Source organism: Rattus norvegicus, chromosome 5 (genome assembly GCF_036323735.1).
Source record: "Rattus norvegicus strain BN/NHsdMcwi chromosome 5, GRCr8, whole genome shotgun sequence".
In the NCBI taxonomy this organism is placed as follows: domain Eukaryota; kingdom Metazoa; phylum Chordata; class Mammalia; order Rodentia; family Muridae; genus Rattus; species Rattus norvegicus.
Genome location: NC_086023.1, coordinates 162,742,802 through 162,770,720, shown reverse-complemented (window position 1 = coordinate 162,770,720; position 27,919 = coordinate 162,742,802). Strand labels below are relative to the sequence as shown.

Genomic DNA, 27,919 nt, shown 5'->3' with positions numbered 1-27,919 from the left:
GGGTAGAGTTATACCAAGAAATTTTACCTTATTTGTGACTATTGTTAATGGTGTTGTTTCCCTAATTTCTTTCATGGTCCATTTACTCCTTGTATAATGTAAAGCTAATGAGTTGTTTGAGTTAATTTTATATCCAGCCACTCTGAAGAAGTTATTTATTAGCTGTGTGGATTCTCGGTAGAATTTTGGTGGTGGCTCCTATATACAAGCATAGCGACCACAGATAATGATATGTTGACTGCTGCCTTAAAAAATTGTATCCCATTAAACTCTTTTTGTTGTCTAAATGCTCTAGCTGGTGAGGCTGTGGAAAAGGAGGAACATTCCTTCATTGCTGGTAGGATTGCAAACTGGCACAACCACTCTGGAAATTAATCTAGCAGCTCCTCAGATAATTTGAAATAGTTGTACCTATAGACCTAGCTATACCATTCCTGGGCAAATACATAAAAGATTCTCAACATACCACAATGGCACATGTCAAATGTGTTCATAGCTGCCTTATTTGTAATAGTCAGATGATGGGAACATCCCAGAGGTCCCTTAGCAAAGGAATGGTTGGAGAAAATAGTATTTTTCAGCACAATGGAGCACTACTCAGCTATTAAAAATTGGGATATCATGAAATTTGCATGGCAATAGATAAGACTAGAGAATATCCCGAGTGAGAAACCCAGGGACAGAAGAATGTATATCGTATGCACTCACTGACAAGCGGTTATTAGACAAAATGTTCACAATACACATAATATAACTCGTAGATCATATGATGTATAAGAAGAAAGGATCAACTATGGATATTTCAATCCCAGTTAAAAGAGGGAAAATAATCACCGGAGGCAAAAGAAGAGAGGGATCAAGCTGAAAGAGGGAGAAATTAAGCCACAAACTAAAGAGAATATTTGGGCTGGTCCATTTTCCTCAAAAAATATGTAAACTATGCCTGCCTTTTTTGGCCTCTGTGAGAAGCAATTATCTTAATTCTGTAGAAACTTGATGCCCCAGCCATGTGGAATGCTAGCAGGGTGAGGGAGGAGTGGGTGGGTGGATGAGCACTCTCATATGCAAAGGGAAGACAGTTATGCAGTGAAGAATTCACAGAAGGTAGACCAAGGAGGAAGACAGCATTTACGAAGTAAATAAATGAAATGATTAATATAAAAAATTAATAAAATGAATAAAAGCAAAAAAAGACACAAATAACAGAAAGAATCAAAGAACCCATGAGCTGGTTTTTTGAGAAAATCAACAAAGATAGACAAATGCCCAAACTAGCAGGACAGTTGACCTGGGTCTGGGGTTCCCCTAGGAGAGAATGGGGGACAAGAGACTCAAAGAACAGACAGCAAGTCAGGAAGTCTGATCAAGCTGACAATTTTTAATTTTTCTCAGGCAGAAGATATACTGGTAGAAGCAAAATGTGGGGAGGGGTTAGGTAACTACAAAAGAATGTGCCTGGCTCAATGATCAGGTTATTGGCTGGGTAAATCGGCCAATCAGGGAGAACAGTAAGGTGGGTTGCTTAGTGGCCTGACCACCAGTGCCTGACCATCAGTACTCAGTGACCTGAGAACTAGATTTATTCTATCTATTAAATTCAAGCAGAACTGTAGGTGCAGGCATAGATATGGCTGCTTTGATCTAACCTAAGGCTAATGCTTTTTTTTTCTAAAATATGGCTAGAATAAAATAGCTTTTCAAACTGAAGGCTGCTTCCACCATCTTGAGGCTGCTCTCAACAGACAAAACGTTAGCCAAATTAAATAAAAGACAGAGAGACAGTAACCCAATTATGACAATGTTAAATAGGAAAAGAGTCGTGAACATGGATGCTCATGCAATTCATAAAGCATTAAGTCTTTCTTCAAAAACCTATATTCCACAAATTTGGAAAATATAAAGTAAATGGATGATTTAACTATTTCCAAAAATAAATCAAGGACAGGTAAACTATCTGGGCAGTCTTATAACCCTGAAAGAAATAGAAGGAGTCATTAATATTCTCCCAACAACATCAACAACAAAAATCCTTGGCCAAATGATTTTAGTGCACAATTATAACAACCTTTCAAAGAAGAGCTAATGCAAATATTTCCATGGATGCAGTAGTGGTTCACTATACAAAAATCTACCAACTAACCTAACAATGGAAAGCAGTTAATGGGAAAGCCAAGAATCTAAGTCAATCCTAGGAAACTAGTCGTCTCATCTGCTTTTCTGTATATACTGGATTCCTCAAGAAGTAGTTTACAACAGACATATGGCAAGTAAGTGCAAGCAGGTGAAGAAAAGTGAGACTTCCTTCTATCATCATTATGCAGGCCTACATCAGAAGGTATGCCCCGCCTTAATGATGTGCACAACCGTGCCTTGTTTTGAAATTTACTATGTGCCAAACTGGCCTAGATCTCAGAATTCTGCTTGCCTCAGATTCCTGTGATTTAATGTATTTAGTACCTTGTCAAGGACTAAACAACTCATGTCCACTATGCCTCATGATCTGGATCAAAAGTGTGTGTCATCTCATGTCAAGTTGTGAATCAGAAGCCTGTTTCCTAATGACACAGATTACATAACAGGTATTCCCTCCATTATTGGATTGCAGTTTGTTCCGAATGTACATAAAGTTGCCAACAAGGTATAACCATCACAATAATGCACAATATAAAAAACTGAAAGAAAAACCCCATATAAATATCTAACTAGACACCACAAATGTGTTTGATGAAATCCAACGTGTCTTCATGATAAGTTTGGGGAGAAAAGAGATACAAGGAGCATATCTAAATAAAATACAGGCAATATACAGCAATTAATACCAAAAATCAAATTAGATGGAGAGAAACTTCAAGCATTTCCACTAAAATCATGGACAAGACAAGGCTGTCCACTCTCCACATATCTCTTCATTATAGTAACTGGAAGTTCTAGAAATATCAATCAGGCAACTAAAGGAGATCAAGGAGTTACAATGTAGAAAGGAAAAACTCAAAATATAACTTATTCAGATAATAGGAGACCAAAAGTGTAGAAAACTACAGTTGAAAAATATTTTGCCAAAGTGGCTGGATGCACAGTTGACTTGAAAATAGAAGTAGACATCTTCTACTCGAGGCAGTAAACAGGATAAAAAGTAAGTTATGCAATAGCCACAAACCAAATAAAGTAAATTCATTTATATCTAATCAAGATAGTGAAAGCATGTATGACAAGAACTTAGTTTCTGAAGAAGAAAAATTGAGGAAGATGCCAGAAGGTGGAAATATATTCATCTACGTGTCCCAAGTGAAAATTGAAAACAACCAAGTCACACTTGTTGAATCATTCCTCTTAATTTATGAACAATGGGGAAGGAGTTGTTGACCAGAGCACAAGGGACTCAGAATCAGGTATTATTCAGAAATATGAAACCAGCATTTGATAAGAATTTTTGTTTCTGGATACTCAAAGCACAATTCATATCTGTAGGAATATATGTAGGATAAAGAACGTGCAGTCTTCTTGGCCTAGAATGTCAAATATACTTTGAAGTATTATTTGCCTAAATTCATCCGTTTGAATTGAATATACAGAATGCTGCCAGTTTTATTGGAAATTTTGAGGGGTATAGTACACATCTTAATTAGTTTCCCTTTATAATGGATTATTTATGTCTCCCTGAAAGGATTACACAGTATTACATTCTTCTGGCTTCCCCACTTGTCTTCATCTTGTATTATTTGAGGGTGAACCAGTAAAAGATTAATGAAAACTTTCCTACATTGTCACATTTTCAGAGTTTCTCCCAGCACAAATAGTTGACACTATCTAAGATTTGAACATTGCATGGTTTTAACAAGTTTTTCACGATCAGACAAATTCTCTAGTGTAGATCCTCAAGTGTTGCACGCATACACCCTGAATAAAACACATGCCACATTTTTCACAGAAGAAATACTTTCACTACAAAAAGCTGTTCAGATGTTTCCCCTGACCTGATATGAAGTCAGATATTAATGCATATATTATATTTGCTCAGATTCCTGGCTGTATACATTCTTGGTTAAATTCTAAGAAATGAGTCAAAACTAAAGTATTCACCTCTTCAATACATTCAAAAGGTTTTTCTCCTGTATTTTCTAAATAATTTACGATGATATTTCTTCATAAAGGATTGCCTCATTCTCTTTATTTACAAAGATTCTCTAATGTATAAAATCTCTGATAATATCTCAGACTGAAGTTGTGGTAATACATTTGTCACATATACAATATTTGTGAGTGTTGTTTCATGTATTAATTGTTTGATGATTAATTGATGATTAATTGTTTGACCCGTCCAGCGGGTCCAGTTATTCAGGGTCCCGAAGAGGCATTCTACCTGTAAGTCAAGGGGGTGGAGAGAAGGAGACCAAGCAAAAGTTCCGTTGTCAAGGTCTCGTTTATTGAGAGAAATGTACAGCATTTAAAGCTCTGAGGCAGGAATAGAGGCGGGAACTGAAGCTTAGGGTGGGGGAGTATTGGGAAGTGCCCAAGGATATAGGGTGAATCACTAAACTGCAAGGTATCCTCCTTAAACAAAGAGGCAACAGTCTTCTGGGGACATGTTCTTTGAAAAGGTTGAACCCTTCTCAGGAATCTGCTCAGGGACATCTGGTGTTTTGCTCAGGCTGAAACATCCTGTGATTTCTCCCGGGGTCTTCCTGGGAGAAGCTTTTGTCCAACAATCTCATAATCTTACAGCAGCCACCGAGGGGTGAGCATCTGTGGCCATACAGCCCAGAGTCACGTAGCCACCTTGAGCTATGCAGTCACAAAGCAGCCAGGCCCAAATCCAATACGGCTACCTACAAATTATCAGATGATGCTTCCTAGTAAAGCATTTGTCACATTCACTGCATTTGTAAGGTTTCTCTCCTGTATGAATCCTCTGATGAATCCTAAGACAGGATTGATGGCTAAAGCATTTCTCATATTCATTGCATTTGTAATATTTCTCTCCTACATGAATTCTCTTATAAGCACTATATTTGGATTATTGTATAAAGAATTTGTGACATTCACTGCATTTGTTTCTCTCCTGTTTGAATTCGCTGATGAAGTCTTAGATGGAAATTTTGGTATAGCCTTTGTCACATGTACTACATTTGTAAGGTTCCTTTGCTTGATGCTTTGAAGATTGCATTTCTGAGTAAAGCATTTCTCAGATTCATTACATTTATAAGAGCTCCCTTCACTATTGTTTTCTTTGAGCATGAGTTTTTGTATAGAGACAAAAACTGTATCAAATTAAACCTTACACATATAGTCAATGTGACAAAGTCTTCACCCAAAAATGCTATCTTAAAATTCATCAGAGAATTAATACAAGAGAGAAGCTTTTTAAATGCACTGAATGTGACAAATGTTTTACTTAAAAATTTAATCTTCTGTATTTCTATTTTGTTCTTTCTGCCCTATATGGATTGCTTGATTGAGATTAGTGATAGAACACACATTTAAAGGGTTTACACAGTCTTTATATCTACAACATTTTGTAGTGTTCCCAGTTTTATATCCTGTTAGATTTAAGGATTGAAGAGAGGCATATCTGTGTTTAGTTTTACAAAATGTACTTTGGGTGGATTCATAAATATTATTACTAAGCTTGTCACATATAGAAGAGTTCTCTTGGATATTCACATGCTCTTGGACAATGTGCTCTGTGTCTTGATTAAAGACCGTCTCATACTTTCCTCATACAAATTGATTTTCTGAAAAAATGTAATAAGGCATAACAGGGATTACTTAAATGAGGAATAAGTGATTCAATAATCAAGTGTTTGCTGGAATTTTAGGTAAACTATATATTCTCATGGATATGTGCTCTCAAGAGAGGATTTGGGTTTTTTTTTTTTTTTAGTGATAATATGGTTCCTCAAAAGAACCTCAAATCTTATCTATATCAAATGGTATGAAATGATAATAACCTTTTAAATCTTATTTTCAAATTATACCATGTACCCTTCTCAAAAATATTAACCTAGAACTGCACATGTCTAAACAAAATACAGGGACAAATATTCTAGGGGAGACTGGAGGAAATGCACTCTAGAGACTGCCCCAAATGGGGTCCATTTCATATACAGATAGCAGCCAAGACACTATTGCTGACACCATAAAGTGTTTGGTGACGGGAGCTAGATACAGCTGTATTCTCAGAAGCTATTCTTGAGCCTCACAAATACAAAAGTGGAGGCGTGCAGCCAGAATCAGACTAAGGACAGGGACCACAATGAAATGTTAGGATATTGGCTGAAGGAGTTGGAGGGGTTTTCAACCCCATACTAAGGATTACAGTATCAACCATTCAGAAACCCCAGAGCTCCCGGGTATTAAACCACTAACCAAAAACTACATATGATTGGGCACATGTCTCCACCTGCATATGAAGCAGAGGATTATATTAAATGGCATCTATGGGAGGGAAGGCCCACAGTCCTGTGAACCCTTGATGCCCCAGTGTAGGGTATTCCTTGGGCAGTGAGACAGGATTGGGTTTTTGGGTAGATGGGGGAGAACCCTCATAGAAGCTGGGGAAGAAGGGATAGGATATTAGGTTTGTGTAGGGGGAATAGGGAATTGGCATAACATTTGCAAGGTAAGTAAATGAAATAACCAATAAAAAGAAAACAAAATCTAATTGTACATTGCAGAAGCTAGGACAGATAAGTAATATATCTGTAATGAAATTTCAGAAAGTAAATATCTGGACATTTCCAAAGCAAGCAGATAAATATTAAAAGAACATAATGAAAAAGGTCAGATTTTAACTTGAATTTCCTTCATTTGGGGTCTCTAGACATTTAAAAGAGTTACATAAACACATAGTAGGAAATTTCAAAGAAAGAATTAGAAATTCAACAAGAAGTACATTCTTACCCACAAATAATAGATTTTTGTAATTCTCTAACATCACATCTATATACAATCCTCTCTGTGCAAATTAGAGACATTCCCATTCCTCCAGTGAAAAGTACACAGACAGATCCTTGAAGGTTAACAGGCCCTGCAATGGAAAATCACCTATTTTATCCTGAAAAAATGCATACCTATGTTAACTAAAAGTAATTACTGCATTTTCAACAAATGTGGTTGTTTCAACATTCAGTGTGCCTGTAGAAGAATGCAAATTGACCCATTCTTATCTCCTTTTACAAATTCAAGTCCAAGTAGATCACGGCCCTTCACATCACACCAGAAAAACTGAAATTAATACAAGAGAAAGTGGGAAAGAACTTTGAACAAGTGGTACAGGGGAAATTGTTCTGTACAGAATCCTAATGGCTTATGCTCTTATATAAAAAAAATGACAAATGAGACCTCATAAAATTGAAAACCTTATGTAGGGCAAGGCTCACTGTAATAAGTAAAAAATGGCAATCCACAGTTTGAGAAAAGATGTCTACCAACCCTACACTACATGTGATAGAGTACTCACATCGAAAATATACAAACAACTTAGGAAGTTAGACCCCAGAGGACTACATAACCCTATTTAAAAATGGTGTACTGAGCTAAACAGAGAACTCTCAACTGACCAATTTCGAATGGCTGAGAAACCCTTAAAGAAATGTTCATCATTTCAATCAACAGGGAAATGCAAATTAAAGCAACCATGAGATTCTACCATACATAAGTCAGAATAGCTAAGATGAAAACTTGGGTGGCAGCAGATGCTGGTGTGGATGTGGAGACAAAGGAATGTGGATGTGGCTGCAATCTGGTACAACCACTCTGGAAAAGAGTCTGGTGGTTACTCAGAAAGTTGGGAATTGTTCTACCTGAGAACCCAGCTATACTGCTCCCGGCATATTCTCAAATGACACTTCAACATATAAAAAGGACACATGCTTCATTAAGTTCATAGCAGCCTTATTTATAATAGCCAGAAGCTGGAAACAAGCCAGATACCCCTCACTAGAGGAATGCATACAGAAGATGTGGTACATTTACATAATGGCGTACTACTCAGCCACTAAAACAATAAATTCATTAAATTTGAATGCAAATGGATGGAACTTGAAAATAATCAACCTGTGTGAGATAACCCAGTAAAAAAGGAACTCACATGGTTTGCACTCACTAATAAGTGGATATTAGCCAAAAAGTAGCTTTGAATAATCACAATACCACTAAAAAAAAACATATGAAACCCAAGAAGAAAGAAGACCATGCCTAAGTGTAGACCTTACAGGGATACTCAGACTGGTGAAGAAAATAATCTCTGGGAAGTGCAGAGAGGGATGTGTAAGGGAGAGAGGAGAGAAAGGAAAAAGGTGGGCCAGTTCAGATATGGGAAGAGATGAGAGAGAAGTACAGAGGGTTTACAAGCTTTGACTCTGGGTATTCAATTAATTATCTTGAATATCATGTAAATCACCTTCATTAGGAAGTTCATATAAGGTTTGTGGTTTAACCCAAGGCATTTTAATTTCATCTTAGTTTTGGGGAGTATTTGTTCTGAGCATCATAATTCAGAGGAATTGCTATATTTTGTGTATCTTTAGCCTAGCACACTAGTCTCACAATGTGGAGGACGACCTTGGATGTAAGTGGGTCAGAACCCAGGCGCAGTGTCCTACTACATCCACTTCTGGTCTAGACTGGCAGCAAGCTTGATGCTAAGCTGTGCAGAGTAGGTCCTGCACTCCTGACAGCTGCAGTTGTGTGGAAGGCAGCCTGCAACAGAGCTGGGGGAGTGGTTCCGATCGGGAGCGGGGGCACACTTGCCTGATCGGATGAGATTAAGAAAAATACAAAATAAAAACAAAGGAAAAATCAAGGAAGCAAGCAAGCAAAAATCCAAACCGATTAAAAAGTATCTATGAAGAATTAGGACGGGAAATAATTAAAATGTTCCGAAGTAGGTGGGCTTAGAAGATTTGCGTAACAGGAAGCTGCTGAATATTGGGCGGGTCCAGCAGGAGTTGCTCCCAGAAATCCGCGGAAGTGACAGGAAGTTCCGCCCTCCCGCCTTTCTCCATGTGTCTTGGCTTCCTCGCGTTCAGGAAGTCCTGGTGGGAGACTAGGCCTGAGTCCTCCAGGTACCTGAAAACTTCCTGGAGCTGCAGTTGCGGTGCCGGCTTCCTGGGACATTCATCAGCTCGTCCTGTCACCCTGCCAGGTCAGAGGAGCTGCTGCGACCCGGAAACAGGCAGGAGCGGAGCAGCGCTGTGGAGCGGGGGTGCATTTTCTGCCTCCACTCTTATAATTCTGTCGTGGATATCTTAGCGTTGTCAGGAAGTTTGAGATCTGTGAACTGGGGTTGAAGGTGATGCTTTAATTAATTTTGTGGTCGCCAGAATATTTTTCTAAAAGAACCTCGTAGATCCTTGGCCGCATCTGTAGTTTGTACAGCAGGGTTTTCTTTCAAAAAGCCTTAGTAAAGTTCTTCCGGTTCAGATTCATGGATGCTTTCTTAACTCCCCTGTTCCTCCGCTTGTCGTTCCATTTACCTTTCTCTAGCGGCCTGAATAGGTATTCCAAGAGAGCTTTGTAGATCTTTGACATATGAGGAACCAGTGCAGATTTGATTGAATTAGAAAATCTTTGTTATAAAGCCGTTTCATATGGCTGTAAATATAAACATTTCCTGAGTTAAGTTATACTCTCCATTAATTTTACACTGAGGCATATGCAGGCTGTGATGTAAACACAGCATTCAGAAGTGTGACATAATAGGCTTCACAGGTATCTTTATAAGTGGAGAACTTACTCTAGATTGAGACAGAATTAGACAGCACCTTTTGAATAACTATGATTACTCACTTAAGTTAAATGTCCCCTTGGCTCATGAAAAGCTCTCTGACCATGCACATTAATGGTTTTCTGAGTTCTGCAATTTTCACTTCTTGCAGGTGTGGGAATGCTTAGAGCCTGCACTCAAGGCTATTTTCAGAGCCCTCTGGTTGGAGGAGTTCAACAGTCTGGATTCTGTGGGCCACAATAGTTTTCTTGCAGTGTTTCTTTCTCTTCCTCAGTGTTGCTTGGAAAAGGACTCTGCGTGAATGTTAGCTGTGACTACCTGTTACATCTCATAGGGAAAACTGAAATCCTCAGAGAAAAGAGGCATTTTCATGATATCTTCTCTTTCCTTCATACTTATCCTTTTGCTACTTGTTCCCATCTTTCATGTTTGTCTCATGAAAATTTCCAGGTTCTTTCTCAACAATATTTTCCCATTTTCAGGTCTCCATATGCTCAGAAATTCTGCATAATTGTAAATCAAAACTAAGAGCCCTGGATGGTAAAGACCAAAGAGACTTCTAACAAAGGATCCAGGTATCACCACAGAATACACTGTCAGTTTTCTTCTTCCTGAACTGAAAACCAAGATTCACAAGAAATATGCTTCATTATGTAGATACCTTTTTCATCTGTTCTCACTTCCAGCAAGGATTTTATTGTGGACTTCTTTGAAGATTGTTCAGTGAATTTTTGCTCGTTGTGAGGTTGTGTTCCTTAGGACTTTTAATTTGGAAGGTTTTGCTGGCCTTGTGAGTAGCAACTTACGGTTCACATTGTTCTCCATTCCTAGTGTGGGCTAGAGCTTTACTGTGTTGTTCATGACGAATCATTCCTAGTTTTCAGGTACTCATTCATTCTTCACAAGAAAAGTTTTATTTCCTATGGCCTCATGAAAAATGTATGTAGTGTTCTCTTTTGCATGTTTTATTCAGTTTATTGTGTACGTAGGATTTGATTAAAAAACATGTCTTAATGAATAACGACATTCAACTGTACCTTATCTATTGTCAATACTTGTAGCTACTTCTCTGAATTCAACACTACAATTGCCAATTATCTTTCTCAGAACCAGAAAAATATTATTCCATGCTCTCCTGATTTTAATCTATGCATAACTATTTTTACTACTGTATGCTATTATAACATCCCCTCTTTTGATGTTAAGGGATAGGACAACTGGAAAGAGATGTACATTGTTACAGCTCTTAGATATGACAATAGCGAGATACGTCTGGGAGTAGAGGAAGTTAATCTCTTTAATATTTTCCTAGGGAATGCTAGGCTAGAATGCTATGGTCTTACGAGCCTCAGTATCTGAACACTACACATTGATATTTGAGTTTATCTACTTTAAAAAGACTATGGTGAAACAATTGATAGTAAACTTTGACTGAAAGGCTCAAAAGTACAGAATTGCATATTTTTATGTTCATTTGCTTTTGGATCCAGGTAAAGTCAGCTTTGTTTGATGACTGTACCACATTCCCTTTCTTTTTGTATTCTGTAATATTCACTGTACATGATTACTGTGGGATTTTCTAAAGAATTCAGTGCTGCATCTGTTTACTCCTCAGACAGTGTTAGAAGGAACACGGAGGGCCTGGGTTTCTGCACTTGATTATTGCTTGGCCTAGTATTATGACATAGATTGTTTACTTTTTTTATATATATATAAAATCACATTTATTTGAGACTGGGACTTTCGAAGCCCAGTCTGGCCTGATCTAGTGTCCAGAAGCACTGATTAGCAGATGTGTTTTCCTCTAGCTGGCTACAATGGCTGAGGTTCATTCTATTCAGATGTCAGACAATAGGCATAGCTGGGTTCCTTATTCAAAATCTGAAGGAGTCTGGGAGGAGGACAAACACATAGATAGAATCAAGCTTAGGCCAGGAACCAGAAACTACGGATTGCTTTGTTAAAGGAAGGCGAAGGAGGCTTCAAAAGCGATCAACACAGCTGGAGTCTCATTTCAGTCTCCATTTCCGCACCGCTTCAGTGGAAGTTCCATGAAACAGCCCGATGGTTCTGAAGTGCCATCAAGTCACTTCGAGCTCCAGCAACTTAGGTTTCCAGGACATCTTCTAGAAGAACTCGATCATCCCTTCCACGTTATGGGGCCACTCACCTGGCCCCGATGCCCACCTGGACTCGAAGTAGCCCTGCACCGCGCCTGTACCCTCGATTGTTTGCTTTTTTACTTGTTCCTTAGGAAATTATTTTCTTCATCAATTCTTATTAATTATATATGATTTTCCTGACACTCCATCATCTGCTTTTTCCCAGTGTCAGTCTAATCTTTGAGGCAGGGGCATTGAAATAGACTATTCATATACCCATCAAATGCCAGGATATCTGACATGGTAGACATAAGTTCAATGTCATACATTAAAAACGCTGAATATTTGCTGAATCCAGGGTCCTGAAAACTTTGTATACTAATAGTATCTCAATATTAAGGTTGAATTCTTATGTTTTTATCTATACATAAACATATGTATGTATATTTGCATGTATGTGTATGTATATGTATTGGTATATATGCCAGAAGACACATGTCACACATTCTTCAACCTACAAGAGTGTTTGCCAGAAAGGAAATCCTTAACTGCAAGGCTCCAAGAGTCTCATTGTATTCATATTTGTTACTGATTTGGAACCTGAGAATTGCCTGAGACAATGACACGATGCAGATATATGCATGCTCAGGAAGATTTTTCAACAGTGATATTATATTAGCAGATTTGGTATAATGAGGGAATCATTCCAAGAGCATACCCTTAAATGGTTCATCTTATCGCTGTGTATATGTATTTTCCCTGGCAGCCATCACTGAATTCTACCATACCTCCTTCTTGATCTTGTTTTGACATTGCCTAGAACTCTTGTTCTTAAGCCTTGAGTTATGACCTCTTTGTGGTCCATTGACACATTCACAGGGTTTGTCAAAGACTGACCATTATTAAACCCATAATTTTTATGGTCTTGGGAAGTGATACGCCACTCTTGTTATCAATCTGCATGTGGGTCTGAAACATGTAGATAAAGCAACTTTTGAATTCCTGGAACTATAATAAAGGTTTACCACACCATTAAAAGTGGAGAACAAGTGGCTTAAAGTTTCAGAATAGTAAATTTTAGTTGAAGACATTTCTGGCTTTAATCATAATACTCTACATAGTAATGCATTCATGGAGATGTCAAGGGATCAAGATCCATGCGTAAAAATGTGTCACGGGCATTTGGAAACAGGGCCATATTGAAAGGAAAAGAAAGTTGGAAACAGAAGTTTTATGTCATGAACTATTGAAAGCCTTCGTAGATGCTGATGAAAATGGCTATACCTAAATCTGATGACAACTTATGCTTTTGTAGAACCCATGATATTTGGCAGATAGAATCTTTGTACTCCAAGATTATAGGATACATATGGAAAATAGATATACTGTATCTGCTTGGTAAAAAGAAGTCGAACTCCACCAAAGTTTCAGATATAGTGTTTGATTGTAATAGCTAATGAAACACCATTCAAATCTAGGTCATCAGTCAGGGTAGCCATTAGCCATTCATTTATGGATCTTCAGTCCTCTCCCACTGATCTATCTGCCTGTCTCTGTATCAATGCTGTACAGTTGTTATGCCTATTGCTCTGTAATACTGCTTGAATTCAGGGATGGTGATTCCCCCAGAAGTCCTTTTATTATTGAGTATAGTTTTTGCTGCATATATTGGGTATTTTGTTATTCCAAATGAATTTGCAAATTGCTCTTTTTGTCTCTATAAAGAATTGAGTAGGAACTTTGATGGGGATTGCATTGAATCTGTAGATTGCTTTTACCAAAATGGCCTTTTTTACCATAAAAATCCTGCCAATCCATGAGCATGGAAGATCTTTCCATCTTCTGAGATGTTCCTCAATATCTTTCTTAAGAGACTTGAAGTTCTTGTCATACAGATCTTTAACTTGCTTGGTTAAAGTCACAACCAGATATTTTATATTATTAGGGACTATTGTGAAGGGTGTCATTTCCCTAATTTCTTTCTCAGCCTGTGTATTCTTTAGTAGAGGAAGGCTATTGAGTTGTTTGATTTAGTTTTATACTACAACACTTTGCTGAAGTTGTTTATCAGGTTAAGTACTTCTCTGGTGGAACTTTTGGGGTCACAAGTATACCATCATAGCATCTGCAAAGAGTGATAGTTTGGATTCTTGCCTTCCAATTTGTATCCCGTTGACCTCCTTTCATTGTCTGATTGCTCTGGCTAGGACTTATAGTGAGTCAATATGGAGAGAATGGGCAGCATGTATAGTTCCTTATTTTAATGGGATTGCTTCAAGTTTCTCTCAATTTAGTTTGATGTTAGCTACCGGTTTGCTGCATATTGCTTTTATTATGCTTAGATATGTGTCTTGAGTTCCTGGTCTTTCCAGGACTTTTATCATGAAGGGGTGTTGAATTTTGTCAAATGCTTTCTCAGTATCTAATGAAATTATCGTGTTGTTCTTCTCTTTAAGTTTTTATATAATGGATTACATTGATGGATTTCTGTATAGTAAACCATCTTTGCTTCCTGGGATGAAGCTTACTTGATCATGATTGATCGTTTTGACGTGTTCTTGGATTTGGTTTGCAAGACTTTTATTGAGTATTTTTGTGTCAATATTCATAAGAGAAATTGGTCTGAAGTTCTCTTTCTTTGGGTCTTTGGGTGGTTACAGTGTAAGAATAATTGTGGCTTCATAGAAGGAATTTGGTAGTGCTCTGTCTGTTTCTGTTTTGTGGAATAGTTTGGACAGTATTGGTATGAGCTCTTCTATGAAATCTATCAGAATTCCTCACTAAACCCATCTGGTCCTGGTCTGTTTTTGGTTGGGAGACTTTTAATAACTGCGTCTATTTCTTTAGGAGTTATGGGGTTGTTTAGTTGATTTCTTTGTACCTTATTTAACATTGGTACCTGATATCTGTCTAGAAAATTGTCCATTTCCTCCTGATTTTCCGATTTGGCTGAATATAGACATTTGTCGTAGGATCTGATGATCTTTTTAATTTCTTCAGAGTCTGTTGTTATATCTACCTTTTCATTTCTGATTTTGTTAATTTGGATTCACTCTCTGTTCCCTCTGGTCAGTCTTGCTAAGGATTTATCTATCTTGTTTATTTTCTCAAAGAACCAGTTCCTGGTTTTGTTGATTCTTGTATAGTCCTTTTTGTTTCTGATTTCTACTCCTCTTGGTTTCATTTATTTCTTTTTGTTCTAGAGCTTTTCGGTGTGCTGTCAATCTGCTGATATATGCTCTCTGCTGTTTATTTTTGCAGGCTGTCAGAGCTATGAGTTTACCTCTTAGCATAACTGTCATTGCTTCTCATAAGTTTGGGAATGTTTTATATTCATTTTTATTAAATTCTGAGAAGTCTTTAATTTCTTTCTTTTTTTCTTCCTTGACCAAGTTGTCATCTTCCATGTATATATGGGCTTTCTGTCATTATTGTTGTTATCGAAAACCAGTCTTAGTGCGTGGTGATCTGATAGGATGCATGGGATTATTTCTATCTGCCTGTGTCTGTTGAGGACTGTTTTGTGACCAATTATATCGTCCGTTTTGGAGAAGGTACCATGAGGTGCTGAGAAGAAGGTATATCCTTTTGTTTTACGATGGAATGTTCTATAAATATCTGTTAAATCTATTTGCTTCATAACTTCTGTTAGTTTCTATATCTCTGTTTAGTTTCTGTTTCCATGATCTGCCCATTGATGAGAGTGAAGTTAAAACTCCTATTATTGTTGTGTGAGGTGCAATGTGTGCTTTGAGCTTTAGTAAGGTTTCTTTTATGAAAGTAGGTGTCCTTGCATTTGGAACATAGATATTTAGGATTGAGAATTCATGAATATGAAGTTTCCTTCCTTATATTTTTTAATGACTTTTTGTTGAAAGTCAATTTCATTTGATGTTAGAATGGCAACTGCAGCTTGTTTCTTCGGGCCATTTTCTTGGAAAGTTGTTTTCTAGCCATTTATACTGAGTTCCTGTCTGTTTTTGTCTCTGAGATATGTTTCCTGAATGCAGCAAAATGCTGGGTTCTCTTTATGTATCCAGTCTGTCAGCCTGGGGCTTTTTATTGGGTAATTGAGTCCGTTGATGTTGAGAGACATTAAGGAATAGTGATTGTCGCTCCCTGTTATTTTAGTTGTTAGAGGTGGAATTATGTTTGTCTGTATATCTTTTGGTTCCATTACTCGGAAATTGCATACTTGCTTTCTGTATGGGGTGGTTTCCCTCCTTGTATTGGTGTTTTCCATCTATTATCCTTTGTAGGCCTGGATTTGTAGAAAGATATTGTATAAATATGGTTTTGTCATGGACTATCTTGGTTTCTCCATCTCTGTTAATTGAGAGTTGTGCTCGATACGGTAAACTTGGGCTGGCATTTGTGTTCTCTTAGGGTTTGTTTGACATCTGTCCAGGATCTTCTGGCTATCATAGTCTCTGGTAAGAAGTCTGGTGTAAGTCTAATAGGTCTGCCTTTATATCTCACTTGACCCTTTTCCCTTACTGCTTTTAATAACCTTTCTTTGTTTTGTGCATTTGGTGTTTTAACTATTATGTGATGGGAGGAATTTCTCTTCTGGTCCAATCTATTTGGAATTCTTCAGGTTTCATGTATGTTTATGGGCACCTCTTTCTTTAGGTTTGGGAAGTTTTCTTCTATAGTTTGGTTGAATATATCTAATTGGCCATTTAAGTTGGGAGTCTTCACTTTCTTCTATACCTCTTATCCTTAGGGTTAATCTTCTCATTGTGTCCTGATATCCTAGATGTTTTGGCTAGGAGCTTTTTCCCCTTTATATTATCTTTGACAATGTATCCATGTTTTCTATGATATCTTCTGCACCTCTCTTCTATCTCTTGTATTCTGTTGTTGATGCTTGTATATATAACTCCTTGTCTCTTCCTTTGATTTTCTATATCCAGGGTTGTCTCCCTTTGTGCTTTCTTTATTGTTTCGTTTTCCATTTTTAACTCCTGAAAGGTTTTATTCAATCCTCACCTGTTTGCTTTTGTTTTCCTATAATTCTTTCAGGGGAGTTTTGTGTTTCCTTTCTAAGGGCTTCTACTTGTTTACTTGTTTTTTCCTGCATGTCTTTAAGGGACTTCTTTATGTTCTTCTTAAAGTCCTCCATCATTATCAAAAAAGTGCGATTTTAAATCTAAATCTTGCTTTTCTGGTGTGTTTGGATATCCAGTATTTTCTTTGGTGGGAGAACTGGGCTCTGATAATGCCAAGTAGTCTTGGTTTCTGTTGCACTTAAGTTCCTGCGCCTGCCTCTAGCCATTGAGTTGTCTGTGGTGTTTGCTTGTCTTGCCGTTTCTGAGACTGATTTGACCCTGCTATAGCCCTCTATGTCAGCACTCCTGTAGAACCCTTTTCCTCTTTTCTGTCAGGCTTTTCTGAGAACAGGTGCTCTGTTTTCAGGTTTCTTGGTACTCCCTGCAGACTGTCTTCCAGCTGAAGGCGCGGGCAGGAATCAATGGGTCCTGCCCCTGAGTTCTCCTAGGTCCTTGCACCCAGGCACCACAGTTGGCACTAGGCGATTCCCTCTTGAGTCTGGAATGTGGGCAGAGGGTAATCTCCTCTGACTTCTCAGAAGTGTTCACACTTCTGAGGGTCCCCCGTGGTGTTTAGGTGCGGGGAGCTGTTTGGCTGGTGCAGTTCAGTCCTAGGCACAGACCAGAACTGTGTGTACCAGTGGCTACCTGTTCCTATATTCCTGTGTCCAGAGGCGCTGTGCAGTTTCTCCTCCTGAGGTGTGCAGAAGTAGCAGTCTGTCTTGTGGTCTCAGGATATCTACACTCCTACGTGTTCATCTCTCTTCCCCAAGGAATTTGAGTGCAGGGAACTGTGGGATTTTCAATGTTTTCATCATGTCATATAAATATGTGTATGTTGTTTCTTCATTTTCATGAAATTCTAAAAAATCTTTACTTTATGCTTTTCCCTGATCACTTATCATTGTAGAGTGATAGTACATAGTAGAGAATTATTCAGGTTTCGTGTGTATGTGGGCTTCTTCTTGTTTGTATTGAAGATTATCCTTAGTCCATGGTGATGTGATAGAATGTATGGAATTATTTCTGTCTTTTTGTATCGATTGAGGCTCGTTTTATGTCTGATTATATGGTCAATTTTACTGAAGGTACTATGATGTGCTGAGAAGGAGGTATATTATTTTGTTTTTGGATAAAATATTCTCTCTATATATCTGTTAAATCTATATGATTCTTAAATCCAAGTTTACTCTGTCTCTGTTTAGTTTCTGTTTAGTTTCTGTTTCACTAATCTGTCCATTGGTGAGAGTGGGTGTTGAACTCTCCCAGTATTATTGTGTGAGGATCAATGTGTGCTTTCCGCTTCAGTAACATTTCTTTTGCAAATGTGCTCTTTTGGATCATATATGTTCACAGATGACAGTTCATCTTGGTATTTTTGTTTTTGATGAGTGTGAAATGTCCTCATATTTTTTGATACCTTGGGTTGAAAGTCAGTTTTATTTGATATTAGAGTTGCTACTCCAGCTTGTTCCATGGGATCATGGCTTGGATTTTTTTTCCCCATGTGTTCTCTTCTTTAGAAGGTAGAATGGTTCATCGGCTCTCTTTCCTCTACTCAAAATGATGTTATACCATGTTTGTTTTTTTTCCAACATTTTTCTCTTCAAGTATGTAAGTAACTGCATATTTTTAGGTACAATGAATGATAAATTATGAACCTAGGTTCCTGGGTTCATCACCAAATCCTTGAGATTAAAATCACAACAAGTGTCTTTATCTCTTAGTCATTTTTTTCATGCCACAGGTTTATGTATCTGATGCCTATTTGTAATAGAAATCATATATAACCTGAATATTATAGTTTGGTTAAACAAGAAAGAATTATACATAACATTTATCTGTGCCCATGGCTATTCAGATATTCAAATGAGCTTATATTCCAAAGAGAAGAAAATAAAGCTAAAAGTACAATATTGAAATTTTCAATTAATCAATCTCAGGGGGAATAATGTATTCCATATTTATGAAAAATTAGAGTAATTATCCCTATCATTAAAAAAGATTTAATCAAAGGAATTGATTCTACTTCATCGAAATCCATTGTCACATATAGCATTCATTTTAACACACATATCACACGTATTCTTTTGTGAAAGATCATATGAAATTTATATATGACTATGTACTATATGTATTGCTTATGGTAGCATTTTTAGAACTTTAAATAATTTAATTCCCTGTAGCATTGTTTCTCTGGTTTTGAATATACTTACATAAAATAATTGCCCTAAGTATTTGATTCTATGTGCTACTTGGAATGTTTAATATATGTCCTGACATTGCACTCCTTTTCTGTTTTAAGAAAAAACTTTAGTATTTGATTCATCCATTAATTCTCCATTTAATATTCTACTTCTTCCTTTCAGAAAGTTTCTATTATTGTAGCTAGACCTCAGAATATGGAATACATATGTTATAATACAATCCTGTGAGGCCCAGCTGCACACAGGGTTGAGCTATTGTTCATATTGTGTGAGGTAGACATAGTAGAATTGATAGCATATTTTTCCTCATCATAACTTGACCATCTGTGCTGTAACATTAGTATTCACTTTGATATCAAACTATACTACATATAGGTACATTATTGTATCCAGAAATCAAAAACATGTATTATGTTCTGAAAAAGATTACAGCTTTTGAGATGATTATATCATCCATTCTCAGAGAGATATAAATACCAGGAAATATATGACTATTTTAATACCTATATTTTGAACTTATATTAAATACCTTTTCTTTTATAATGGAAGTTGGTAACATTTGTCTGAAATTATGCATATGTGCCATATATTCCTCCTGCCAGAAGTATTTAGCAGAGATTCTTGGATTCTAAAGAAATGAATATAAAAATACAGTTTGTAGTACCATGGGGTTGCAGTTAAACAAATTTCATAAGAGAGGGCTTTAAATGATATTATCCAATATACACTGTGCAAAAAAAATTCAAATGTACTGATGGTGGCAAATCTTTCTTTTGCTGCTGAAGTCTCAGAAAACCACAGAAAACTCATAAATGTGAGAGCCTTTATGAATGACAGCATTATTGTAAATCATTCTGTAGATTATCTGTGGAAGACCAGCTATTAATAACTTTAGACTCATATCTGCGAAACTTTGAGAAAATATTTGTCCTTCAATATTTTCCTTTCCTAATATATATAACAAATTATCTCCAATTCGTTAGCGCTATTTTTTTAATGTAGGAAAGCAATTTTGTAAAGTAACAAATAGGTAATATTCTATTACAGGGTTTCTTAACCTTCAAGGATGTGGCTCCAGAGTTCACACTAGAGGAATGGGAAAGTCTCAGTTTTGCTTAGTGGACACTGTACATGGATGTGATTTTGGAGACGTACAACAATCTATTGTCTGTGGGTAAGAATGCACTTTTTGTAGAATTCCTGAATCTTACTTTGAATTTTCCTACATTGTGTATATGTAAACTCTCTGAAATGTCTGGAAAGCACTAGGATAAGGGAGGTTCCTCTTAGCATGATAATTTTTCCATGGCATTTCCTTTACATTTCTGCACTTTCTTTGGAGGAATAACCAGTGTTATATTCTCCAAGATCTTTCCAGTACCTCTTATCTAGCTATAAAACAAACTTATGAGTTAAAAAATATAATGTTCAGAAAAAGGAATTGTATTTCTGGACATATAGTAATTGGAGCACATTCATTTTATTATTACACTAATCTCTTTAATTATGGCTTTTAATAATGAAAAATGTTTTATGTAGATATAGAGTTGTTGGTTTGGAGAATTTTCATTTCCCCTATTTCTTTGTAGTTTGATATGTGGTCTCTTAGTTTCGTATTTATACGGCATGCTCTTTATCTTCAGCATTTTGGAATTGACACAAGCATATATATAGGATTCATTTGTGATTATGAATTTCTAGCTGACCACAGGTATACAATGTCTCTTTGAATCAAATTATAATCAAAAATTAGAGATATGTTATTCAGAGATCTAATTTATGTATGTTCAATATTGATTGATGATTAATTTTTTTTAGTTTCTGCAAGGTACAACTTTTAAGATAATATTTGAAGTGTATTATCATTCTGATACAGATCAGAACTGAGCATCCAAGTAATGATTATGAAAAGAGTAAAACCAATTTTAAGAGCATAAATCCTTGAAATGGTCTAGTTTACCAGATAATTCAGCAAACACCCATTATTGAATCTCTTTTTCTCCAGTGCAGTAACCCCTGCCATCCCTATTTGCACTTTCATTTTTTAGAAAATAATCTGATAGGTGGAAAACATGGGAATGTCTTGGAACAAGACACCGCGTGCATTGTCCATGAGCATATGAATATCCAAAAGAAGTTTTGTAAATGGGAGGAAATTAGCAAAATGACTCTTGAATCCACCCAAAGTACACCTTATAAAACTCATCTCCAAGATTCCTCCCTTCAGTCCTCAAACCTGAAAAGACATAAAGCTGGGAAAATGAGAGAAGTTTACAAATATAAAGACTGTGTACAGTTTTCAAATGAATGTGCTATCATTGGTGTAAATTCTGGAATCCACAGAGAGAACAAAGAACACAAAAATACAGAATTTGATAAGGATTTTGTCTATAAACATAAACTGATGCTGAAACAAGACATTAATGGTAAGAACCTTCACCAATGTAGTACATGTGATAAATGCTTTGCCAGAAAAGAGAATCTTCATTTGCATCAGAGAATTCATTCAGGAGAGAAACCTTACAAATGTAGTCAATGTGACAAATATTTTGCCCACCAATCCTGTCTTATGCGTCATCAAAGAAGCCATTCAGGAGAGAAACCTTACAAATGTAGTCAATGTGACAAATTCTTTGCCCAAGGATACCATCTTAGTATTCATCAGAGAGTTCATACAAGAGATAAACCTTACAAATGCAGTGAATGTGACAAATGCTTTACTGAGAATGGCACTCTGAGAAACCATATGAGAATTCATACAGGAGAGAAACCTTACAAATGCAGTAAATGTGACAAGTACTTCAGCTACAAAGGCAGTCTGAAGATTCATCAGAGAGTTCATACAGGAGAGAAACCTTACAAATGCAGTGAATGTGACAAATGCTTTGGCCACCAATCCAATCTTACTATTCATCAGAGAATTCATACAGGAGATAAACCTTACAAATGCAGTGAATGTGACAAATGCTTTACTGAAAAAGGCACTCTGAGAAACCATATGAGAATTCATACAGGAGATAAACCTTACAAATGCAGTAAATGTGACAAATGCTTTACTGAAAAAGGCACTCTGAGAAACCATATGAGAATTCATACAGGAGAGAAACCTTTCAAATGCAGTAAATGTGACAAATGGTTTGACCACAGAATTAGTTTGAGAATTCTTCAGACAGTTCATACAGGAGAGAAACCAAACAAATGTGGTTAATATGACAAATGCTTTACCCAAAACTATACTGTTCGTGTACATCAGAGACTTCATACAGGAGAGAAACCTTACAAATATGGTGAATGTGACATATGCTTTGGCCGACAGTCTCATCTTAGTATTCATCAGAGAATTCATTTAGGACAAAAACCTTTCAAATTCCCTTTATGTGGGAAATGCTTTACCCACTAAGTCTGAATTCATCAGAGAATTCATACTGGAGAGAAACAATGTAAGTGAACTGAATGTGACAAATCTTTTACTCACAAAGTTACTTTGACAATTGCTCAGAGAATTCATCCAGGAGAATAAATTTACAAATGTGTGACAAATACTTTACCCAGAAATGCAGTCTTCATGTACATTAGAGACTTCATAGAGGAGAGAAACCTTACAAATGCAGTGAATGTGACAAATGCCTTACCCAAATGTTTGCCTGAGAAGACATCAGAGATTTCATACATGAGATAATACTTGCAAGTGTCATGTACATGAAAAATGCATTAACTACAATGTCTGACAGATTACATACAGTAGAAAAGCATTATAAATTTAGTCAATAAAACAATTCTTTACCAGCAAATATCGTCTTAAAATTCATTAGATGAAGCACCCACCTCGACCAGCAAGGAAGATGCAACACCATTGGGCTCTTCTTAACTGCCTTTATTGCAGGAACACCTTATTCTTGATACGGGGGACCCCGGGGAACAAAGGCACTCACCTTAAATACAAGACAGACAGTGGCTGTAAACTTGTCCTCTGGGGATTGGTGGAGTATGAAATACCTTATTAGCATGAATATCACTCTGGCCATGTAAATGCCAGAATGCCAAGGACATGGCTTTAATGGTTGTATACCATAAACGACCACTAGATGTCAGTGCTATCTTTAGCCGCTCCCAACAATTAGATAATATTAAAGGAGAGAAAATTTTCAAATGTATTAGAGGTGTGAATATTTTCTTTTGGCCTATCTCTTAGAATTAACAGAATACGTACATGTGACAATCTGAAGAAATATAATGTATTTGGAAATATCTTTGACTTCATTTCAGGTCTGAGAAAACATTTTAAATTTTTTGTGGGTAAGTGTATCTTGCAAAAATTGAGCTTCCACACTAGCGAATTTGTATGATTATGAAAACTTCAGAAACCTTCATGCAGTGTTCAAATCTTAGAAAATGTCAACTATTTATGCTGAGAAAAACTCTGAAAATTTGACAATGTAGGAAAGTTTTCATTAAACTTTTACCAGTTCACCCTCAAATATTCCAAGATGAAGACATGTGGGGAAGCCAGAATAATATAGTCTTGTGTAACACGTGCATGGCAAGAGAAATTATCTATTTCAAAGGGACTTCACCCCTCAAAATATCTAATAATACTGGCAGCATTCTGTATATTCAAGTGATCAAATTCAGACAAATTATACTTAAAAAGGTTTATTTGACAAACTGAGATATGAAAACTGTTTGTTCTTTATCCTATAAATATGTCTACAGATGTTAAGTCTCCTTTGACAATCCGTATTCATAATTTTTATTAAATGCTGGTTTCATGTTTGAGGATAACTACTGAGACTGATTATGTGTCCTTGTGCTGTGTGGTCAACGACTCCTTCCCCATTGTCCTGTAAATAAATGTGAATGAGTCCCCATGTTTGATTTGGTTGTTTTAAGTTCATACTTGGGATCCTTAGATGAATATATGTTCCATCTTCCTAGGAAATGTCTCTCATAAAACATATGCTGAAGTCATGAGTATTTTCTACAATCCCATAAAATAAATGTTATAGTAGTCATTTTCAGTGGGTGGCTATCAACCACTTTGGTTGCAGTAATCGCTCTGTCATAGGGGTTGATTAAGGTCATAGAAAACATATACTTATGATGGTCTTAGAACTGAGAAATCATTCAACTCCAAGTTATTCTGCCCACATTAGAATTATTTGAATTGTATGTCAGTGTTTAGCATCAGAAAAGTTAGAAACACTGTATTAGAAATTATGATTTATGTTAACTAAAATAGAGATGATTCTGATCAATGTCCAGGTTTACTGCCATAGTAGTACTAGGTTAATTTAACAAGACTTGAATCAGAAAACATGTAGAGGCTTTCAGAGACTCAACAATTAGTCTGTCCTCTTTCCTTAATACAAGAAAATATGAGAGAAAAGTCAACAAGAAAATAAATGAAAATATGGCTTCATCATCTTCAGGTATAGCCATCCACACTGTGATGTGTCTCTGCATGGCTCTGAAATCAATAGTACCCCTTAATTAAACAAAACTCCAGTAACTTTCAGAACAATGCTACCCACTGACACATATTACAGATCATTATGTTATCCTGTACTGTTGCACTTGAATATTCCACTGTACCAAAAGGAACAAAGCAGATTTCCTTTTTTTAAAAAACTACCTTTATTTAATTCTTTTTCAATTACACACTTTTAAACAGGGCTGATTTTCAGTATTCAGACATTCAGGCAATGCTGATTTCATTAATGTTGCCAGAAAAGAAGCATAAAAATGCAAAACATAGATGCCTTAACCTGAACATACCTGCATTACCTCTTACTGACCAGTCTGTGCCAAAGATTTATTCTCTGGCACTAAAATGGAGCACTTAAAAATATTGCCAAAAAGCAAATGTCTACACACTGGACTTTGCAGCAAATAAAGTTATTCATACTTTAAAATATTTAAGTCCATAATTGGATTAATATACACACCTTATGTATAAGGAGGTCAGATCATATAAACATTATACAGCCCAAAAAAAAACCCTACTGAGAATAAAACTAAGTAGTTTTATGATAAGAAATACAGATCATGCATATGTTTACAAATATCATAGACATACAAATTTGGTCAAACACTGTAAAGAAGTGGTATCACATTATAAATGGCCCAAATATCCATGTACTTTGATCAAAGCAAACACAATAAAACTCAGTATTTAACTCCTGCAGTTCAGATATCATGACAGTATACATATAGAATGGAAACTGTTGATCAGATTATACAGTGAATGTTTTCTCAGTTGAGTGTAGGTCTTTAACTCGTGAAAAAGAAAGACAAGGACAAATCAGATGACAGAATGGCACGCCAGTGGTTGGTCAGGGCACAGCATTCGAGGAACTGGGATTTCTTCATCTGGAGTTTTAATGGTTGGACCTAACTTTAGAGGTGGGAAAAAATTGGATGTGGCAAATTTAGAGAATTACAATTATGGAAAAGTTTATATACAAATGAATATGTGGCGATTAAACTGGAGTCCATGAAATCCAGAGCACCACAGCTGCATTTGGAGTACAGATTCTGTAAGCAGTTAGCATCTGGAGATGGTGTACCTCAAGTTTAATGTTTTGGCCCTTGTGGTAAATACAACGGTATGGTGCTTGAACTGCTGGCACCTAGTTTGGAAGATTTGTTTGACCTCTGTGATAGAACATTTCCTCTTAAAACAGTTCTCATGATAGCTATACAACCAATTTCTCCCATTGAGTATATCCGCTCAAAGAACTTGATATACAGACATATGAAGCCTGAGAATTTCTTAATAGGACGGCCAGGAAACAAAGCGCAGCAAGTCATTCATATCATTCTCTCAGCGAGAATCTTCCCTCAGGAGGGAGATCCTCAAGCCCCAATGACCAGTCCGAGTCCACAGGCTGCAATCTGCAAGAGGATTTTTATTGATCAGGAAGCACAGGTATCTGTGGGCGTCCCAGTCAATTCGGAAGACTGGCGCGCCTACCAGAACCAGGGATGGGCTTTTTATAGTGTTTTGGGGAGCAGAAGCAGGCTTACAGAAGCAGATGCATGGTTACAGGGATGTGATTGGTGGAGTAAACGAGGCATACGTGTACATTACCTATTTTGGCTATAATCATAACAGTGAGTTAGCAAAAAGTACATGGTGGTCGGGTCTCCCGGGGGGTCAGGGACTGTTTCTTTTTCCTTGCCAGGTGGCCCATGGAGCAATGCCCATATTTTAGTCTAGTTTCTGCATTTTGTTTTCTTTTCTGGGCTATTTTGTCTAAATGTTGGGTCAGCTTGTCCCACAAAGCTTGAGACTCATATGAACTTCTTGAACTTTCTCATAAGGCTTATTTTCATTCCAGGCCTGCCTGTGTATTAAAACTCATCTGTCATTTCTATGTTTGAGGGCCTAGGGCTGGGCTCGTATAATCCCCTTTCTGGAGGGGGGTCTTTCAGATTTTGGTTTGGCAAAGGAATATATTGATCCAGAGACAAAGAATCATATACCATACAGAGAACACGAATCCTTACTGGAACAGCCAGATACATGAGCTTAAACACACATGTAGGAAAAGAACAGAGTAGAAGAGCTGATTTATTAGAACCTTTAAGCCATATGTTCATGTACTTCTTGAGAGGCGGTCTTCCTTGGCACGCCTTAAAGGTCCATACACTAAGAGAGATATCAGAAAATTGGAGACATGAAACGAGCCACACCGATAGAAGTGCTGTGTGAATACTTCCAAGAAATGGCAACATATCTTTGTTACATACAAAGGCTAGATTGTTTTGAAAAGCCAGACTATGATTACCTAAAAAAGCTTTTTACTCTCTTGTTTGATTGCAAAGGGTATATGTTTGATTATGAATGTGACTGGATTGGTAAACAGTTGCCTACTCCTGTAGGTGCAGTTCAGCAAGACCCCAGTCTGTCATCAAACAGAGAAGCACACCAACAGAGACAAGATACAGCGGTCTAAAAACCAGGTTGTAAGTTCTGCAAATGGAGAACTAAACATGGATGACCCCACAGCCGGATGGTCAATTGTACCCATTACAGCCCCTATGGAAGTTGAAGTGATGGATAAAACCAACTGCCAGAGAGTTTTGAATATGTGGTGCTGCTGCTTTTTTAAACAAAGGGAAAGAAAAACCATACAGTGTCACAAATGACTGGAGACAGACATATCCTGGGGAGTTATTTACATGTTTATATCCTGTCTTGTGATTAAAATCATCTGTATAGTGACCACATATATTTTCAAGGATTCACTCTTGAAACAAAAGCGTCATACTTTCATATTTCATTTTGTGGTGGTCTTACATTCATCACCCCATCCCTGATTTAACTTTATGGAAGCTTTAAAATCTTGTCAAAACGTGAGTGCTTTTCCCATCCTTGAATGGAATGGACGAATGAAGTGTATTGTTGAAAACAGTTCCATAGGAAAACAATTCAGGTGTCCAAATGTCAATTAATTGTACCTAATTTGATTTCTTTATATCTTCTATAAAAGCATAATCAAACAGGAATATTCCTCTCACTGGTTAGTGCAGCAGAGAAAACAGTTGCCCAAATATTAAAAACAACTTTTTTGAACAATTCCTGTTTTGTGACATCTTAATTGATTTCAGTATGTCTGATGGTACTGTAATTCATGAATCATATTGACCTTCTCTTTGTGAAATAATGGTACAGTCACTGCCTCGAGGTACTGAGGAAAAAGTACTATGGGATTAGCTAACTCTGGCAGTCAATAAATTGGCAGTATTGGAAATATGAGCTCGGCTTCTCTGGCACCACTGTGTGAGGTGCAACTGCAGAAGAAGCACCAGGAACATCTGATAATGTCA

The 27,919-nt window shown here is 36.9% G+C and overlaps 1 protein-coding gene and 2 pseudogenes across 3 annotated transcripts in view; 2 read left to right on the top strand and 1 right to left on the bottom strand.

Annotated features, from left to right (window-relative positions):
* Positions 1-27,919, bottom strand: part of LOC103692519 (60S ribosomal protein L9 pseudogene) — a 1,198,372-nt gene that overhangs the window by 42,397 nt on the left and 1,128,056 nt on the right. The gene's annotated exons all lie outside the window — the stretch shown is intronic.
* Positions 8,975-23,801, top strand: Rex2l1-ps1 (reduced expression 2 like 1, pseudogene 1; annotated as a pseudogene). Of its 2 annotated transcripts, XR_010066722.1 has the most exons (4): positions 8,976-9,145; positions 10,210-10,302; positions 20,135-20,261; positions 21,136-23,801. The product of XR_010066722.1 is annotated as a reduced expression 2 like 1, pseudogene 1, transcript variant X1 (transcript). The 2 variants fall into 2 exon arrangements; XR_010066723.1 differs by lacking the exon at positions 10,210-10,302 and having other exon boundaries at positions 8,975-9,145.
* Csnk1g3-ps3 (casein kinase 1, gamma 3, pseudogene 3) lies at positions 25,374-27,670 on the top strand (annotated as a pseudogene).